General features: G+C 37.2%; 1 long non-coding RNA gene across 2 annotated transcripts in view; it reads right to left on the bottom strand.

Moving 5' to 3' along the window:
• Window positions 1–2,955: 2,955 nt before the first annotated feature.
• LOC112427730 (uncharacterized) overlaps window positions 2,956–19,459 on the bottom strand; it is a 138,281-nt gene continuing 121,777 nt past the window's right edge. The window contains exons 3-4 of one of the 2 annotated variants that reach the window (XR_003019463.2): window positions 7,004–7,065; window positions 2,956–3,000 (exon numbers count right to left, since the gene is read on the bottom strand). This is a non-coding gene — a long non-coding RNA (uncharacterized lncRNA). Of the gene's footprint in view, window positions 3,001–4,716; window positions 4,934–7,003; window positions 7,066–19,459 lie in introns of those variants that run through there. The other variant, XR_003019462.2, reaches the window with a different exon arrangement.

The raw sequence follows: 19,459 nt of genomic DNA, 5'->3' as shown, positions 1-19,459 counted from the left end.
CAGTAATTTTGACCTCTCATGTTTTAGACATTATATGTTGCCACCTGGCCTCTATTAGTTTAGGGCTCATTAATCTCAATGGCTTTTAATGAGCCTTATTTTATGACTGTTTCTCTTCTTTTCTTTTTTTTTTTTTTTTTTTTTTTTTGAGACGGAGTCTTGCTCTGCCGCCCAGGCTGGGGTGCAGTGGCCGGATCTCAGCTCACTGCAAGCTCCGCCTCCCGGGTTCACGCCATTCTCCTGCCTCAGCCTCCCGAGTAGCTGGGACTACAGCCGCCCGCCACCGCGCCTGGCTAGTTTTTTGTATTTTTTAGTAGAGACGGGGTTTCACCGTGTTAGCCAGGATGGTATCGATCTCCTGACCTTGTGATCCGCCCGACTCGGCCTCCCAAAGTGCTGGGATTACAGGCTTGAGCCACCGCGCCCGGCCTGTTTCTCTTATTTTCAAACTGAACCTGCAGTGAGCAGTCACTGCTGAACTTCTTAATGATATCGATATCCTTCTTATAAGTATATTCCTGATAGTCCTAGTAAAGAGTGTGTCCTTGGAGCCTATCCTGTAAAAATGTATTCTTCTGGTATTTGTTTTTGTTGTTTTCTTTGCTTTGCATTATAAACATTTTCTACATGACTACTTTGGGTTTCTATTTTTCTTTCTTGTGTGCCAGAGCACCTTGGACAGTTCTACTTCACTCAGCTTCTAAGCCTCACCTAGTGGTAAGTTTGTCTCAATCTCTGGAGTTTCTGCTTTGATAAATTGTCCCCTGGTCAATTACTTATTACTTCTTACTTGTCATGTTTGACATTCTGGTTCCCTGATTAAACACTCTAAAAATCCAAACTCAGAATAACTTTCTTGGCCCTTGCCAGCACGTGATATCTAATTCCAACTTCTTTTGTTTATAATTTCTTTCTTCCTTTATCAGCCTCAGTACGCTCCTAGCCAGGTTATACTGGAATTAATTATAATTTTGCTGGGTGCAGCTTCTGAGGAAAGCAATTATCTCCTAGCGATAAAAAGGCCTCTTCTGTACAATGTGCTGTTAGGGCCTAATAGGGACTGATGGGGTACATCTTCAAGCTCTGAGGGTTCAAGCAAATTCACAAAGCCAGTATCCTGAGGAGTTACATATGGTCAGGTTTTCATAACTAAGGTCTGACTTTTGCATAACAGATCTTGTTTGGCTGAGCATAAAATGTATTTGAACGTCTGCAACACTATCAGATTGTCAGCTGGATAGTCAGTATTTACTGCTCTTAAGCAAATATATTTTTTGGTTGTCACAGCATTTTATTGTTTGTTAATCAATACAACTTCCTACCCTCTTCAATGAGTTCATTCAAATTAGCACTAAACAGCCAGTATGGCTATCCTGTTATGACTTGTCAGCCTTCAGATATGTAAAATGCCTGAATCATTGCACCTGAAAAGGTGAGGACTTCCACCATTCCCCCAAGCATCTGCAAGATAAACCCTTGGCAATTCAGATGTCGTCTGGTATCATGCTCTATTAGTGATCCTCCTACCATTAAATATAACGTCTACTTTTTCTGCCAGTCAAGGAATGACTAACACCTATTTCTTCATTTTGCTATCTTTTCTCTTAAATATTTGGTATCATTTGCATTTGTTTAGGACCACGGAGTGGCAGATGGCAAGAGAGAATTAGACTTTCAAGACATTTATTGTAGGGGGAAGAAAGAAAAGAATAGTAGATTCTTTATATCATACATCTATATATTCTTTATATCATATATCTATATATTCATAATGCTGGTCTGATACACATAGAAGGAGATAGGGAAGAAAAAAAGGATTAGGAGGAAAATTCTCTGATGTAGCATGATTTCAACAGAGGTTTGGATTCAAAAGAAGGAGTCCTTGAGCCACAGTCGCCTGTTGGAAAACTCTCATAACACCCAGTAATGAGTCCATTGTGTATTCACATTGTACTGAGTCATTGACTGGGAGAAATCTGGGGAAAGTATGATCTTAGTGGGAATACAGTTGTGGATCCAAAGATATAGCATCTGGAGTGTCCAGTAAAATATAGACCCACAGCAGATGCGAGAAACACATTTACACAGCTATCCTGTATCTGATTTCACATTTTATATTTAAGTTTATGGGCTCCCCATGTGTCTCTACTCAAAGGTATTAAGTAACTTGTGCATTAACATTGAGGCTGGAGAATTTAAGGACTCTGGGTTAGGATGAAATAAAAACATGCAGGGAGGAAAATTTAAGAAGAAGAGAACACATCTTTTCTCAAACATATTTCTCTTACCTCAGAATATTTCCTAGAATCAACTTTGCCTACATATGAAAGTCATCTACCTGTTTAAAATGTAACACAAAAGAGCAATTTGTCACACTGAAATACTTTATGTGAGGATTGGGGGAGAAAGAACACACAGTATGAAAAAAAAAAAAATCAGCAAATTTAATCTCAGTGCAAAAGAAAAGAAATGTATGCATTTTCCCCTTAGGAGTCATGTAGCCCTTAGTCTGTAATGCTTTACCTTTGATTTCCTGATTCTACTATTGCAGGGAGTTAAAATATCTCCCTGTTTGCTTCTTCATTCCGTTGTTCTTTTTTCCCCCTGAAAACTTACCTTTATATTTTCTACAAGTCTTTGGAGTATTAGCAAGAACAGTGCAATATAAAATAATCCTGGAAAATGGAAGCATAAGATTCAGGTACTTATGAACAACATCATTAGCTGTGATGTTGATAAAATATCCAGCAGTGACTGGTTAATGACCTTTGGGTTTGTGCTTATGTTCACATACCTAGAGTATAAGCGGTTGTGGAGATCAATCTTTTGTGGTAAGTTTTTACAGTTCATGTGAAAAAGAAAAAATAAATATCTAGCACCCAGGGTTGCCTAATGCAAATATTCTTCTGATTCTCACTGTGAAATGCTTTTGCTGTTGTTGTTGTTATTGAGGATAATTTTTCACTTTGGAGTAAAACAAATCTTGGGTCTCGTCACTGTCTGAAGAGAAACACATCACTAAGATCAAATATCTTACATACATAAAGTTAAATTTTAATTGATGCTAAAATTGTATCTTTCCACAGAGAACAGAGATGTTTAGTGTGTGGATTTTAAAATGAACTTTTTCTTTACTAGAAATTATATAGTCAACTCCATCGGTAGGAGTGAAAAACAACAGAATATACCTTAGCAGCTTAGTTATAATGCATACTAGGCTACAGGCAGTAGCTCACATCACAAAATCATCGAAGGTGAGAGTCAGAGGTTATATGATATCTGCCCTTTCCCTGCATATGAGGGTATTCTAAGCTTGGGTTATAAGTGGAATGGAATGGCATCCAGCTGTTGAATTCAGCTGAGAAGTGCAGGTGAGAAAAGTGCTTAATACTTGAAACATAAGGTGCAAAGAACAGTATTTAAAACACTAAGGACACTTTTGAAATTAGTAGGGAAAGGATTCTAAATGAAAACTGGCAAAATGATGGGACAGGCTTGAATCAATAAGCTTCTATGGATTCAGGGAAAAGCTGAACAAAAGTTTACTATAGTTTTATAGTAAAGCTGATAGTTTCCTATAGTTTTATATTGTAGCTCAAGAAGTTGGAAGGCTATAGGGTTACGGGAAAGAGGTACAAGAGATAGAGGCAGTCACTCAGAGAATTTTCTTCTGAGTAGAAGTTCACTTTTCTTTTGTATAGCAGCCATGTTCATTGTCTTGTACATTTTTATTATTAATAGGAAGCTACAGTGATTCTTACTCTACCTGCTCTATACCACTCCCACCTGTCTGGCCTCCTTAAACCAGAATTATGTACAGTAGGCAACATGCTCCATGGGGTTTCCAGAATTGCTGGAGGGATGCACAGTTTCCCTCAACTGCAATATAGAATATATTTTTTTTTAGTCTTAACTTTAGTCCATTTAAAATTCTCTAAATAGATTTCTTCTGGAATCTCTTCTAGTTTCTATGCCAATCAGTTCTTTCAGATGTAGCAAAGACACATCATTGATTCCTTCTATTCTTGTCTGATTTAGTAAAACTTATCATAACCAAATTAACATAAAAATTAACATAACTGAAATATAACTTCTGATTTTTTTTCTTCCCATCAAATCTATTTTCCCCCAATCTTTCCTATTTCTGGAAATGGGATCATCATATGCCCAGTTGATTAAGCCTTTATTTTCTAACCACACATATATTATCATCAGAAACTCTTGTAGCTCCATCATCAAAATAAATTTAAAAACCCCTACTCCACCACGAATATCCTCTTTTTATCATCATCTCTCACTTGTACTATAGAAGTAGCAGACTAGCCAATATTTGTACTGCTGGTCTTTCCCTCTTGCAATCTGTTCTCTAAATAGCAGCAAGCTATCTGTTTAAAATGCTCATCAGTGCACATCCTTTCTTAATTAAATACATCTAATAGTCTCCTATTGCTGTTAGAATTTGAAACTCTCTTTAATGGTCAACATTAGCCTGTCAGATACGCTATGGCTTAAGCCTTTGACCTTATCCATTCTACTTTTTTTTTTTTTTCCCTCACTGAACTCCTGCCTCTCTAACCTTTCAACTTCTCCTGTACAATTTCCATATTATTGATTATTTTAGAATCACTTTTATTCCTTTTGCCTGTAATATTTTGCTCCAGATGCTAAAGAAGTAGCATCCTAAATGGGTGATGCCTTCTCAGAAGGTGGCCTTCTTCCCATATGTCAGTCCTTGACTATTTTATCTAGAATAAGCCCCGCCCATCTCAGTTATGGCCTATTACTTTTTATACTTTTTTTTTTCTTGACAATTGAATATTATCCGAAATTCTACCAACTTCATTTGTCCCTGGACGAATCATTCATCTGACCATGTTGAGATGAATCCACTGACATTCCATTTTCTGAAAATCATCTTATATTAGTCAGGGTCCTGGAAGGAAAAAAAAAAGGCACATTCAAAATTGACAGTTTGCAAGAGTGTGAGTTTAAGAAAACCAACAAAGGACAGTGCCATGTGCCAGGAATAGTGCAAGCTGGAGCACTTCTCACCCCGAGTCTGAAGGAACAAAGAGTAGAGTAGAAATGCTTATCATAATATGAATGGTACGCATACAGAAAGAGCCACGAGAGACTTGTGACTTTGGGTCAATAGACAATAAACTCCACCAGACCTAAAAGATAGGACACAATTAACACTTCAGCTTTCCTTCTTTCCATATTCCTTTTAATTCTCAGAATACAATTTAAATTCATATTGCTTATTTGATAAAATATAAATATCTTTCACTATTAAGCTACCTAATTTTCTTGTGTGTGGTGAATTACACTGTAACAATTTTTGCCAGAATATCAAACACTATTATGTTGTCAAATATAATAGCTACTTCTCTCTTCTCATTCTCAAGCTCTCAGCAACATTTGTCCTAGAACAAGAAGAGGATCCTGGAGACCTGGTAGAAATGCATCTTAAGAGTCCAGGCAAGTTGATAGTTTAGAGTAGTAGTAAATGTTACTAGAAGTTACAAGAAAATAATAGATAGTGACTTGGAGGTAAGACTGTCTTAGAAAGTGCTGTTAGAAAGAGGGGCAGCCACAAAGGGGCGGAGAACTGTGAGACAAGTCATCTTTGAGGTAATAAGTGACCCAAAGAAGTATTTTTTCAGACGCTGTCCTAAATGCTTTACAGGTATTAATTAATTTAATCTTCACTATAACAATATGAAATAAAGATCAGGTCTTGCTATATTGGGAGGAAACTGTTTTTTTGGGGGGAACCCAACTGGCACAGAAAAATTAAGGAACCCCACCAATAATACTAGTATTTTTCAATAGTCATCTATTAGCATTCATGATTTGCTCCTAGGGTGCAAAGTAATGTTGGAGATATTACAGAAAGAAATTATTCTATTCAATTGTCATTTAAGAAAAAAATTTCTAAGAAAATCTAAATGGAGGTATTTATTAAAAGTGGTTTTAGAAATCTGGTAGTATATGATCATAACTTTTCTCTGTGAAAAATAACATTTAGTAGTTTTGATAAATATCAATTATAAGAAAAAGAAAAATAAATTCTTTTTTACATTTTAAAATATTCTAATAGGTTTGACTCAGTGGCTCATGCCTATAAAGCCCGGCATTTTAGGAGGCCGAGATGGGAGAAATGTTTAAGCGCAAGAGTTCAAAATCAGCTTGGGCAACATAGTGAGACCCTGTCCCCAGAAAAAAAAATACAAATAAAAATTAGCTGAGTGTTGGGGAAAATTATTTGCACCCAGGAGGATGAGATGCAGTGGACTATGATTGTATCACTGTACTCCAGCCTATGCCTCAGAGCAAGACTGTGTCTCAAAGAACAGTATTAAAAATTAAAATACCCTAATAATTTTCACTTCAATTTTGCAAGGAGTATTTGCATATTCTATTTCAGAATAAATATTTATTTTTTTCTCTAGGTAGGCAGGATTTTATGGAAAAAACATACAGATCACGTTGAAGCAGTATATATTAAATGTTCTATTTATATTAAAACTAGTATACTTTAATCATTCCACATTTGGCTTTTAAAACAAAATACTTGGTTTTCCCTTATCTTTAACATAGTTTTTCATTCATTTCACTCATTTCTCATAAATAAATGACATTTGTTTAAAGCAAAATTCCAGAGTTCCTTATAATTTCAGTAAGGGTAATAAATCAGAGAAACCAAAAATTAAGAAAAGGAAATTTTTCAAAAATATGTTAAATTAGCAGAAAGATAAGACTCAAATTTTACAAATTAAATGTTTGGGGAATGGTGTTTCTTGCAAAAACTATAGGTTTTTATGTCATTGAGAAATCTTCAAGTTTCACAATATTAAGCTATCTAGATCTCTCTGTATATTTGTTATCACAAAGATTTATCTTGAATAGTCCCTATATGATCTACATAATACTGTTAATATAAAAGTAACTATGATTGTTGTTTTATTTTGATTAGTATTACTATTCATGTTACACTTACTAGATCAGAGTTCTAGTTACTTCAAACTCATCAGGATCTCAATAAATCAGCTTTTGCGTACTCTAAAAGAAAAATAATGAAAGGAAATGTATTTGACCATCATTGTATTATAGGTAGTATTTAAAGTTGTAGTAATTAGTTAGGTCACTTAAAGAGTGAGTGAAGGTAGAGAACAAATTAAAGACAAGGAACAAAGAATTCAGAGTTAGGAGGAGGAAAACTAAAGAAGCTCAATTTGCTAACTAAAAGAGCTGGAAAGTGTGGTGTTCAAAACTATATTAATAACTTAGTGAGCATCTGTCCAAATCTCTTCATGCTCTTGTAATCATGTATAAATATGAACATATATTTTCACCTATCCTATATTTCACAAATGCGCCTGTTTATGCATGAATAGTGTGTGTACGTTGTTTCTTAAAAATAGTATCTATTAGTGAATTTGAGCAACAGTTCATATTTTTTGTCATTTGATTATCTGCAACTTGTTTGTACTGTTTCTATAATTTAAATACTTATATATTTTAAGAACATTCATCTCTATCATGTTTATGAATTTTATAGTTTGAAATAATTTGGACCTCTGGTTTGTATAGAATGTTGATAAAATTCTTGGGCTTTGCAATTAAATAAATCTAAAAATAAAAGCTAATGTTGGTCTTTTATATGGATAGTAGTTAAATTTTTTAATCCATGTTTTTTTTTTTCATTTAATAATAGTAGTATCTTGTGTGGGTATTATGAAACTAAGAAGTCAATATTTAGTATCAGTTTGAATGAAAATATATAAAAGGGACTCACATACCGGTAGTATAATTGTTATTAATGAAAAAATGTAGTCAGATATTTTTATTTCTTAAAATTAATTGGATATGTGAATAAAAAGCAACAATCTAAGGGTATTATTGCAATTCATGTCAGAGCTATGTATAAATCAACTTGAGATGTTTCAGAATCATTAAGGAATTGTACATCACATTAAAAAATGATCTGAACACTGTAGCTTATCTGAAATACTGAATTAAAATTTAAAATTTCAATACTTTAATTAAATAATCACAGTAACTTTACATATGTAAATGATTTTGGTAAGTAAGCAATTGTTCTCTATTAATTTTCATCCATTCTTCCTTGGCCATGCCTCTTATCATTAGAGGCAATAGGATTCAAATATTCTAATTCTGGTTGCTTTTCAACTCTTAATTTACAAAAATTTGCACCAAAGATGGCCGAATAGCAACAGCTCCAGTCTCCAGCTCCCAGAGCAGGCGACACAGAAGACAGGTGATTTTTGCATTTTCAACTGAGGTACTGGGTTCATCTCACTAGGGAGTGCCGAACAATCAGTGCTGGTCAGCTGCTGCAGCCCGACCAGTGAGAGCTGAAGCAGGGCGAGGCATCTCCTCACCTGGGAAGCCCAAGGGGGAAGGGAATCCCTTTTCCTAACAGGGGGAACTGAGACACACAACACCTGGAAAATCGGGTAACTCCCACCCCAATACTGCACTTTACCAAGGGTCTAGAAAGTGGACACACCAGGAGACTATATCCCACTCCTGGCTGGGAGGGTCCCACGCCCACGGAGCCTCCCTCATTGCTAGCACAGCAGTCTGCGATCTAACTGCCAGGCAGCAGCGAGGCTGGGGGAGGGGCATCCGCCATTGCTGAGGCTTAAGTAGGTAAACAAAGCCGCTGGGAAGCTCGAAGGGGGTGGAGCTCACAGCAGCACAAGGAGGCCTGCCTGTCTCTGTAGACTCCACCTCTGGGGACAGGGCACAGCTAAACAGCAACAACAACAACAACAACAACAACAAAAGCAGCAGAAACCTCTGCAGATGCAAACAACTCTGTCTGACAGCTTTGAAGAGAGCAGTGGATCTCCCAACATGGAGGTTGAGATCTGAGAACAGACAGATTGCCTGCTCAAGTGGGTCCCTGACCCCTGAGTAGCCTAACTGGGAGACATCCTCCACTAGGGGCAGACCGACACCCCACACCTCACAGGGTGGAGTACACCCCTGAGAGGAAGCTTCCAAAGCAAGAATCAGACAGGTACACTCGCTGTTCAGCAGTATCCTATCTTCTGCAGCCTCTGCTGCTGACACCCAGGCAAACAGGGTCTGGAGTGGACCTCAGGCAATCTCCAACAGACTTACAGCCGAGGGTCCTGATTGTTAGAAGGAAAACTAACAAACAGGAAGGACACCCACACCAAAACACCATCAGTACGTCACCATCATCAAAGACCAGAGGCAGATAAAACCACAAAGATAGGGAAAAAGCAGGGCAGAAAAGCTGGAAATTCAAAAATAAGAGCGAATCTCCCCCTCCAAAGGAACGCAGCTGATCGCCAGCAACGGATCAAAGCTGGACGGAGAAAGACTTTGACGAGATGAGAGAAGAAGGCTTCAGTCCATCAAACTTCTCAGAGCTAAAAGAGGAATTATGTACCCAGTGCAAAGAAACTAAAAATCTTGAAAAAAGAGTGGAAGAATTGATAACTAGAATAATTAATGCAGAGAAGGCCATAAACGAATGGACAGAGATGAAAACCATGACATGAGAAATACGTGACAAATGCACAAGCTTCAGTAACCGACTCAATCAACTGGAAGAAAGAGTATCAGCAATTGAGGATCAAATGAATGAAATGAAGCAAGAAGAGAAATCTAAAGAAAAAAGAAGAAAAAGAAATGAACAAAGCCTGCAAGAAGTATGGGATTATAGAAAAAGACTAACTCTACGTCTGATTGGGGTGCCTGAAAGTGAGAGGGAAAATGGAACCAAGTTGGAAAACACTCTTCAGGATATCATCCAGGAGAACTTCCCCAACCTAGTAGGGCAGGCCAACATTCAAATTCAGGAAATACAGAGAACGCCACAAAGATATTCCTCGAGAAGAGCAACTCCAAGACACATAATTGCCAAATTCACCAAAGTTGAAATGAAGGAAACAATCTTAAGGGCAGCCAGAGAGAAAGGTCAGGTTACCCACAAAGGGAAGCCCATCAGACTAACAGCAGATCTCTCGGCAAAAACTCTACAAGCCAGAGGAGAGTGGGGGCCAATATTCAACATTCTTAAAGAAAAGAATTTTAAACCCAGAATTTCATATCCAGCCAAACTAAGTTTCATAAGTGAAGGAGAAATAAAATCCTTTACAGATAAGCAAATGCTTAGAGATTTTGTCACCACCAGGCCTGCCTTACAAGAGACCCTGAAGGAAGCACTAAACATGGAAAGGAACAACCGGTACCCGCCATTGCAAAAACATGCCAAAATGTAAAGACCATCAAGGCTAGGAAGAGACTGCATCAACTAACGAGCAAAATAACCAGTTAATATCATAATGGCAGAATCAAGTTCACACATAACAATCAACCTTAAATGTAAATGGACTAAATAGTCCAATTAAAAGACACAGACTGGCAAACTGGATAAAGAGTCAAGACCCATCAGTGTGCTGTATTCAGGAGAACCATCTCACATGCAGAGACATACATAGGCTCAAAATAAAGGGATGGAGAAAGATCTACCAAGCAAATGGAGAACAAAAAAAAGCAGGGGTTGCAATACTAGTCTCTGATAAAACAGACTTTAAACCATCAAAGATCAAAAGAGACAAAGAAGGCCATTACATAATGGTGAAGGAATCAATTCAACAGGAAGAGCTCACTATCCTAAATATATATGCACCCAATACAGGAGAACCCAGATTCATAAAGTAAGTCCTTAGAGACTTACAAAGAGACTTAGACTCCCATACAATAATAATGGGAGACTTCAACACCCCACTGTCAACATTAGACAGATCAACAAGACAGAAAGTTAACAAGGATATCCAGGAATTGAACTCATCTCTGCAGCAAGCAGACCTAATAGACATCTACAGAACTCTCCACCCCAAATCAACAGAATATACATTCTTCTCAGCACCACATCACAGTTATTCCAAAATTGACCACATAATTAGAAGTAAAGCACTCCTCAGCAAATGTACAAGAACAGAAATTATAACAAACTGTCTCTCAGACCACAGTGCAATCAAACTAGAACTCAGGACCAAGAAACTCAATCAAAACTTCTCAACTACATGGAAACTGAATAACCTGCTCCTGAATGACTACTGGGTACATAAGGAAATGAAGGCAGAAATAAAGATGTTCTTCAAAACCAATGAGAACAAAGATACAACATACCAGAATCTCTGGGACACATTTAAAGCAGTGTGTAGAGGGAAATTTATAGCACTAAATGTCCACAACAGAAAGCTGGAAAGGTCTAAAATTGACACTCTAACATCACAATGAAAAGAACTAGAGAAGCAAGAGCAAACTCATTCAAAAGCTAGCAGAAGGCAAGAAATAACTAAGATCAGAGCAGAACTGAAGGAGATAGAGACACAAAAAATCCTCCAAAAAATCAATGAATCCAGGAGTTGGTTTTTTGAAAAGATCAACAAAATTGATAGACCGCTAGCAAGGATAATAAAGAAGAAAAGAGAGAAGAATCAAATAGACACACAAAAAAATGATAAAGGGGATATCATCACTGACCCCACAGAAATACAAACTACCATCAGAGAATACTATAAACACCTCTATGCAAATAAACTAGAAAATATAGAAGAAATGGATAATTTCCTGGACACTTACACTCTCCCAAGACTAAACTAGGAAGAAGCTGAATCTCTGAATAGACCAATAGCAGGCTCTGAAATTGAGGCAATAATTTTTTTTTTTTTTTTTTTTTTTTGACGCGGAGTCTTGCTCTGTGCCCCAGGCTGGAGTGCAGTGGCTCAATCTCGGCTCACTGCAAGCTCCGCTCCCCCGGGTTCACGCCATTCTCCTGCCTCAGCCTCCCGAGTAGCTGGGACTACAGGCGCCCGCCACCTCGCCCGGCTAATTTTCTTGTATTTTTAGTAGAGACGGGGTTTCACCGGGTTAGCCAGGATGGTCTCGATCTCCTGACCTCATGATCCGCCCATCTCGGCCTCCCAAAGTGCTGGGATTACAGGCTTGAGCCACCGTGCCCGGCCTGAGGCAATAATTAACAGCCTACCATTCAAAAGAAGTCCAGGGTCAGATGGACTCAACGGCTGAATTCTACCAGAGGTACAAGGAGGAACTGGTACCATTCCTTCTGAAACTATTCCAATCAATAGAAAAAGAAGGAATCTTCCCTAACTCATTTTATGAGGCCAACATCATCCTGATACCAAAGCCTGGCAGAGACACAACAAAAAAAGAGAATTTTAAACCAATATCCCTGATGAACATCGATGCAAAAATCCTCAATAAAATACTGAAAAACCGGATCCCACAGCACATCAAAAATCTTATCCACCATGATCAAGTGGGCTTCATCCCTCGGATGCAAGGCTGGTTCCACATACGCAAATCAATAAACGAAATCCAGCATATAAACAGAACCAGAGACAAAAACCACATGATTATCTCAATAGATGCAGAAAAGGCTTTTGACAAAATTCAACAGCCCTTCATGCTAAAAATGCTCAATAAATTCAGTATTGATGGAACATATCTCAAAATAATAAGAACTATTTATGACAAACCCACAGCCAATATCATACTGAATGGGCAAAAACTGGAAAAATTCCCTTTGAAAACTGGCACAAGACAGGGATGCCCTCTCTCACCACTCCTATTCAACATAGTGTTGGAAATTCTGGCTAGGGCAATCAGGCAAGAGAAAGAAATAAAGGGTATTCAGTTAGGAAAAAAAGAAGCCAAATTGTCCCTGCTTGCAGATCACATGATTGTATATTTAGAAAACCCCATTGTCTCAGCCTAAAATCTCCTTAAGCTGATAAGCAATTTCAGCAAAGTCTCAGGATACATAATTAATGTGCAAAAATCACAAGCATTCTTATACATCAGTAACAGACAAACAGAGAGCCAAATCATGAATGAACTTCCATTCACAATTGCTTCAAAGAGAATAAAATACCTAGGAATCCAACTTACAAGGGATGTAAAGGATCTCTTCAAGGAGAACTACAAACCACTGCTCAGTGAAATAAAAGAAGACACAAACAAATGGAAGAACATAGCATGCTCATGGATAGGAAGAATCAATATCGTGAAAATGGCCATACTGCCCAAGGTAATTTATAGACTCAATGCCATACCCATCAAGCTACCAACGAGTTTCTTCACAGAATTGGAAAAACCTGCTTTAAAGTTCATATGGAACCAAAAAAGAGCTTGCATTGCCAAGACAATCCTAAGCGAAAAGAACAAAGCTGGAGGCATCACGCTACCTGACTTCAAACTATACTACAAGGCTACAGTAACCAAAACAGCATGGTACTGGTACCAAAACAGAGATATAGACCAATGGAACAGAACAGAGTCCTCAGAAATAATACCACACATCTACAGCCATCTGATCTTTGACAAACCTGAGAAAAACAAGCAATGGGGAAAGGATTCCCTATTTAATAAATGCTGCGGGGAAAATTGGCTAGCCATAAGTAGAAAGCTGAAACTGGATCCTTTCCTTACTCCTTATACGAAAATTAATTCAAGATGAATTTGAGACTTAAATGTTAGACTTAATACCATAGAAACCCTAGAAGAAAACCTAGGTAATACCATTCAGGACATAGGCATGGGCAAAGACTTCATGTCTAAAACACCAAAAGCAATGGCAACAAAAGCCAAAATGGACAAATGGGATCTAATTAAACTAAAGAGCTTCTGCACAGCAAAAGAAACTACCATCAGAGTGAACAGGCAACCTACAGAATGGGAGAAAATTTTTGCAATCTACTCATCTGACAAAGGGCTAATATCCAGAACCTACAAAGAACTCAAACAAATTTACAAGAAAAAAACAAACAACCGCATCAAAAAGTGGGCAAAGGATATGAACAGACATTTCTCAAAAGAAGACATTCATACAGCCAACAGACACATGAAAAAATGCTCGTCATCACTGGCCATCAGAGAAATGCAAATCCAAACCACAATGAGATACCATCTCACACCAGTTAGAATGGCAATCATTAAAAAGTCAGGAAACAACAGGTGCTGGAGAGGATGTGGAGAAATAAGAACACTGTTACATTGTTGGTGGGATTATAAACTAGTTCAACCATTATGGAAAACAGTATGGCGATTCCTCAAGGATCTAGAACTAGAAGTACCGTATGACCCAGCCATCCCATTACTGGGTATATACCCAAAGGATTATAAATCATGCTGCTATAAAGACACATGCACACGTATGTTTATTGCGGCACTATTCACGATAGCAAAGACTTGGAATCAACCCAAATGTCCATCAGTGACAGATTGGATTAAGAAAATGTGGCACGTCCGGGCACGGTGGCTCAAGCCTGTAATCCCAGCACTTTGGGAGGCCGAGATGGGAGGATCACAAGGTCAGGAGATCGAGACCATCCTGGCTAACCCAGTGAAACCCCGTCTCTACTAAAAAATACAAAAAACTAGCCAGGCGAGGTGGCAGGCGCCTGTAGTCCCAGCTACTCGGGAGGCTGAGGCAGGAGAATGGCGTAAACCTGGGAGGCGGAGCTTGCAGTGAGCTGAGATCTGGCCACTGCACTCCAGCCTGGGTGACAGAGCGAGACTCCATCTCAAAAAAAAAAAAAAAAAAAAAAGTAAATGTGGCACATATACACCATGGAATACTATGCAGCCATAAAAAAGGATGAGTTTGTGTCCTTTGTAGGGACATGGATGCAGCTGGAAACCATCATTCTCAGCAAACTATCGCAAGAACAGAAAACCAAACACTGCATGTTCTCACTCATAGGTGGGAACTGAACAATGAGATCACTTGGACTCTGGAATGGGAACATCACACACCGGGGCCTATCATGGAGAGGGGGGAGGGATTGCATTGGGAGTTATACCTGATGTAAATGACAAGTTGATGGGTGCAGCACAGCAACATGGCACAAGTATACATATGTAACAAACCTGCACGTTATGCACATGGACCCTAGAACTTAAAGTATAATAATAATAAAAATAAAAAAATAATAAATAAATAAATAAATAAAAAGCTTCTGTACAGCAAAGAAAACAATCATAAAAGTAAAGAAACAATTCACAGCATGGGAGAAATATTTGCAAACTATCTATTTGACAAGGGATTAATAACTAGAATATATAAGTAACTCAATCGACTAAGTCAAAAAAAATCTAATAATATGATTAAAAATGGGTGAAAAATATGAATAGACATTTCCCAAATGACATGTAAGTGGAAAACAGGTATATAAAATGGTGCTCAATGTCATTGATCTTTCCTGATTGTTCTGGCTTGGAATTTCACTCTTATTTTGAATGGAAGTGGTGAAAGTGGATATTATTGTCTCGTTCTGGTCCTCTAGAAAAATGCTTCCAGCTTTTGCCCATCCAGTATGATGTTTTCTGTGGATTTATCATAAATAGTTCTTATTATTTTGAGGTATGTTTCTTCAATGCCTAGTCCCTTGAGGGTTTTTATTATAAAGGGATGTTGGATTTTATAAAAAGCTTTTTCCACATTAATTGTGATGATTATATGGTGGTTGTTTTTATTTCTGTTTATGTGGTGAATCAACCTTGAATCGCAGGAATGAAACCTACTTAATCATGGTGAATTAACTTTTTGATGTGTTGTTGAATTTGATTTGCTAATATTTTATTGAGAACTTTTACATCTGTGTTCATTAGGAGCAACGACCTGCAGTTTTTTTGTTTGTTTGTTTTTCCTCGTTCTTTGCCAAGTTTTCATATATAGGTACTTCTGGCTTTGTAGAATGAGTTAGAGAGAAGTGTCTCCTCCATGATTTTTTTAAAATAATTTTAGTAGATTTGGTACCAGCTATTCTTGGTCTGTGTGCTAGAATTCAGCTATGAATCCATCTGGTCTGGGGTTTATTTTCATTGGTAGCTTTTCCATTACTGATTCTGTTTCAGAACTTGTTATTGATCTGTTCAGTGTTTCATTATCTTCCTCATTCAATCTTGAGAGATTGTTGGTTTCAGGAACTTATTCATTACTTCTAATTTTTTTAGTTTGTGTATGTAGAGATGTTCATAATAGTCTCTGAGGAACTTTTGTATTTCCAGTGGGTTTGTTGTGATGTCATCTTTGTTCTTTCTGATTGGACTTATTTGAATCTCTCTTTAATTAGCTAGCAGCCTTATGAATCTTGTTTAGCCTTTTGAAACTCAACTTTTTTTTAACTTTGTATGGATTTTGGGGTCTCAGTTTGATTCAGTTCTGCTCTGATTTCAGTTATCTCCTTTCTTCCACTAGTTTTTGCGTTAGTTTGCTCTTGTTTTTCTGTTTCCTCTGGGGGAGTTGTCAGATCACTAATTTGAATTTTTTCTGACATTTAGAGGTAGGCATTTAGCTCTGTAAAATTTCTTCTTAACACTGCTTTTGCTGCATGCCAGGTATTTTGGTATGTTGTGTCTCTATTTTCATTTATTTCAAAAATTTTTTAAATTTTCTCCCTTGATTTCATTGCATACCTAGGCATCATTCAGCAGCAAGTTGCTTAACTTCCATGCTTTTATGTGGTTTTGAGAGATCTTTTTATTATTGTTTTTCATTTTTATTCTGCTGTGGTCCAAGAATGTGTTTGTTGTGATTCTGATACTTTTTTGGAATCTATTGAGAATTGCTTCATGGCTGAGAATATTGTCAATCTTGAAATATGCTGTATGTAAAAATGAGTGACATTTCTGTAGATGTGTATTAGATCAAATTGACTAATTGGTCAATTTTAATTCCAGAATCTTTGTTTTTGCTTTAATGATCTGTCTAATGCTGTCATTGAGGTATTAAAGATCCCTGCATTATAGTGTGGCTGCATAAGTCTTTTCATAGGTTTAGAAGTGCTTGTTTTATGAATGCGGGTGCTCTAATGTTGGATGTATATATATATGTGTATATATATATTTATTTATATATTATGTGCATATATATTTGGGATCATTAATTCATGCAAAATTAAACACTTTGTCATTATGTAATGCCCTTCTTTGTCCTTTTTTACTATTGTTGGTTTAAAGTCTGTTTTATGTGGTATAAAAATAGCGACCCCTGGTCTCTTGTGTTTTCTGTTTGCATAGTAGATCTTTCTAGAGTCTTTACTTTGAACTTATGGGTATCATTACATGTGAGATGGGTCTCTTGAAGACAGCAGACTGATGGTCTTTTTAAAATTCAATTTGTTACTCTGTTCCATTTTACTGGGGGCATGTAGACCATTTACATGCAAAGTTAATAATGATATGTGAAGCTTTGATCTTATCGTGCAAATACTAGCTGTTTGCTTTGCAGCTTTGATTGTGTTTTTACTATATAGGGTCCGTGGTCTCTGTTTTTAAGTGTGTTTTTGTGGTAGCATGCATTTTTTTTCCATGTTTAGAACTCCCTTAAGGATTTCCTATAAGGCTGGTTTTGTAGTAATGCATTCTTTTAGTGCATTTTTTGGGGGGAGGGATATTATATTCTGGATTGAAATTTTTTCCTTTACAAATGTTAGAAGTAGGCCCCTAATCTCTCCTGGCTTGTAAGATTTCTGCTAGGAAGTTCACTGTTAGTCTGATGTGGTTCCCTTTGCATGTGATCCAGGTCAGGAATTTTTGAAGGGTGTGGCTGGACTTTTTTACTTTAAAGTGTTCATGAAGTTATAGTAAAATATTTTCTGTGCTTCAATCACTGAAGGCAGAACAAGCCTGGTAATTCAAAATGGTTTATTCATATGGCTATCAGTTGATGCAGCTGTTGTCTGAGAGTTCAGCTTAGTAATGTTTACCAGAGAAACAGCCTGTGGCCTCCTCCAACCCCATTCTATATTTGTAATAAATACTTCTGCTGTCTAAGAAGGTGGTCTTGTAAGTAACACATGCTTCTGTTGGTATAATTTCTTTCTGTGCCTGATAAACTGCTGCCATAAGGTGGGACAAATAGCCAGATAGCAGTAATATCTTCAAATGTATTGGAATTCTCACTATTCCTTCTGAAGAAAGCTTCTCTTTTTTGTACCCAGAGGCATTATAATGACAGAGCCTAAAGCTATGAGAACAGAGAACTCCAATTTCCCAAGTAGATTAGTAGGAGTGGAGAAATGCAAAATCATTCCTGAAGTGTTGAAAGACATCTAACCACGTCTCCTACCTGTTTCTTCCCCAAATCTTGACTTTGGCTTGGGATTCTTTCCCTCTCTGAGAACTGAACCTTATTTGAAGTTATGGCCACCCTGCTTACACTTAGGTCTTCAACTCTGTCTGTCCTCTAGTTGCAGAAGATGAATGACTTCTTAAATACTGAACAAGACTTCTCTGACTCTCACACTTAGATAATTAACAGACTGCTTCATGCATCATTGTTACCTAGCAATAAACCACCAAAATCCTTAGTCTTTTTATTTGATATTTCCCTTTATCTTTCAAATGTTAACAGCAATGTACCAGGTTGTACATCACATTCACTTGCTTCCCATCTCCATTTACCACAGTTAGAACTCTTAGAAGTCTCACTGCTACAACTTCCTAAAGACTATCAATACTCTACCTCCCACCAATGGTGAGGGTCTTCATTTGCTATCAGAGTTTGAGATACGAGTTCTGGGTACTTTGTTGGTAAAATTCTCCTATAAAAAGAGGATTAAGAGAAGCAAGGCAGTACAAGGGAACAAAGCTGAGGATAAGCTGCTTTGGCTGGAGAATAGCTTCAGTCTGGTCTCATGAGAATCTCCGCTATATAAACTGCACTAAGGAGCTAGCCTCATCTTAAAATGAGATAACTAAACTTTATTACCCCCACTTCAGTTGAGTCAATCATTGGCTTAACGTCTCTAGAAACGTGCTAATCATAAATTTTTGATCAGGTAGTTTCTGCTTGGCCTCATCAATTTTCCAGAAAAGTTTGTAGCTATAATCCTCTAGTAGCTAACATTCTTAGCAGCTGGGGAATAGCTGCATCTGACTGTCTGGTGATGAAAGTTCATGCAGAGAACTAATAATACCACTATCTGAGAAGGTGTTTGGAGGAAGGATTTTTTTTTCCACGATTGGGGGAAAAGTTATAATATTTCTAGAAGGAAATGAAGAACCGAATTCTCTTTGACAAAGCAAATCTACTATGGTGAAAGGTTTCTATGAAAATATGTATACAAGTTTGAGAATGTGTCTATACAAGAATGTTCATAAACAATGTCTATAAGAGTAAAATTGTTAAAAACTTAAAGTTTTCATAATGAAGGATTGGTTAAATAATTTTATACAATGAGATATTATGATTTATATATTAATATGGCTCTATGACTTATGTTTCTGCCTGTTCTTAACATCAAAAGATAATTTGTTAAATCTTATACAAAGGTTATTTATTGCCTCACATTCTTTAGAATACTACTGGATAAAGAAGAAACGTATATGAGGGCACATTATTAAACAGTGTAAGACT

The sequence above is a fragment of the Macaca nemestrina genome, chromosome 3 (assembly GCF_043159975.1).
Source record: "Macaca nemestrina isolate mMacNem1 chromosome 3, mMacNem.hap1, whole genome shotgun sequence".
NCBI lineage: Eukaryota > Metazoa > Chordata > Mammalia > Primates > Cercopithecidae > Macaca > Macaca nemestrina.
The sequence above is the reverse complement of the archived record's forward strand: the minus strand, read 5'-3'. Positions and strand labels throughout refer to the sequence as shown.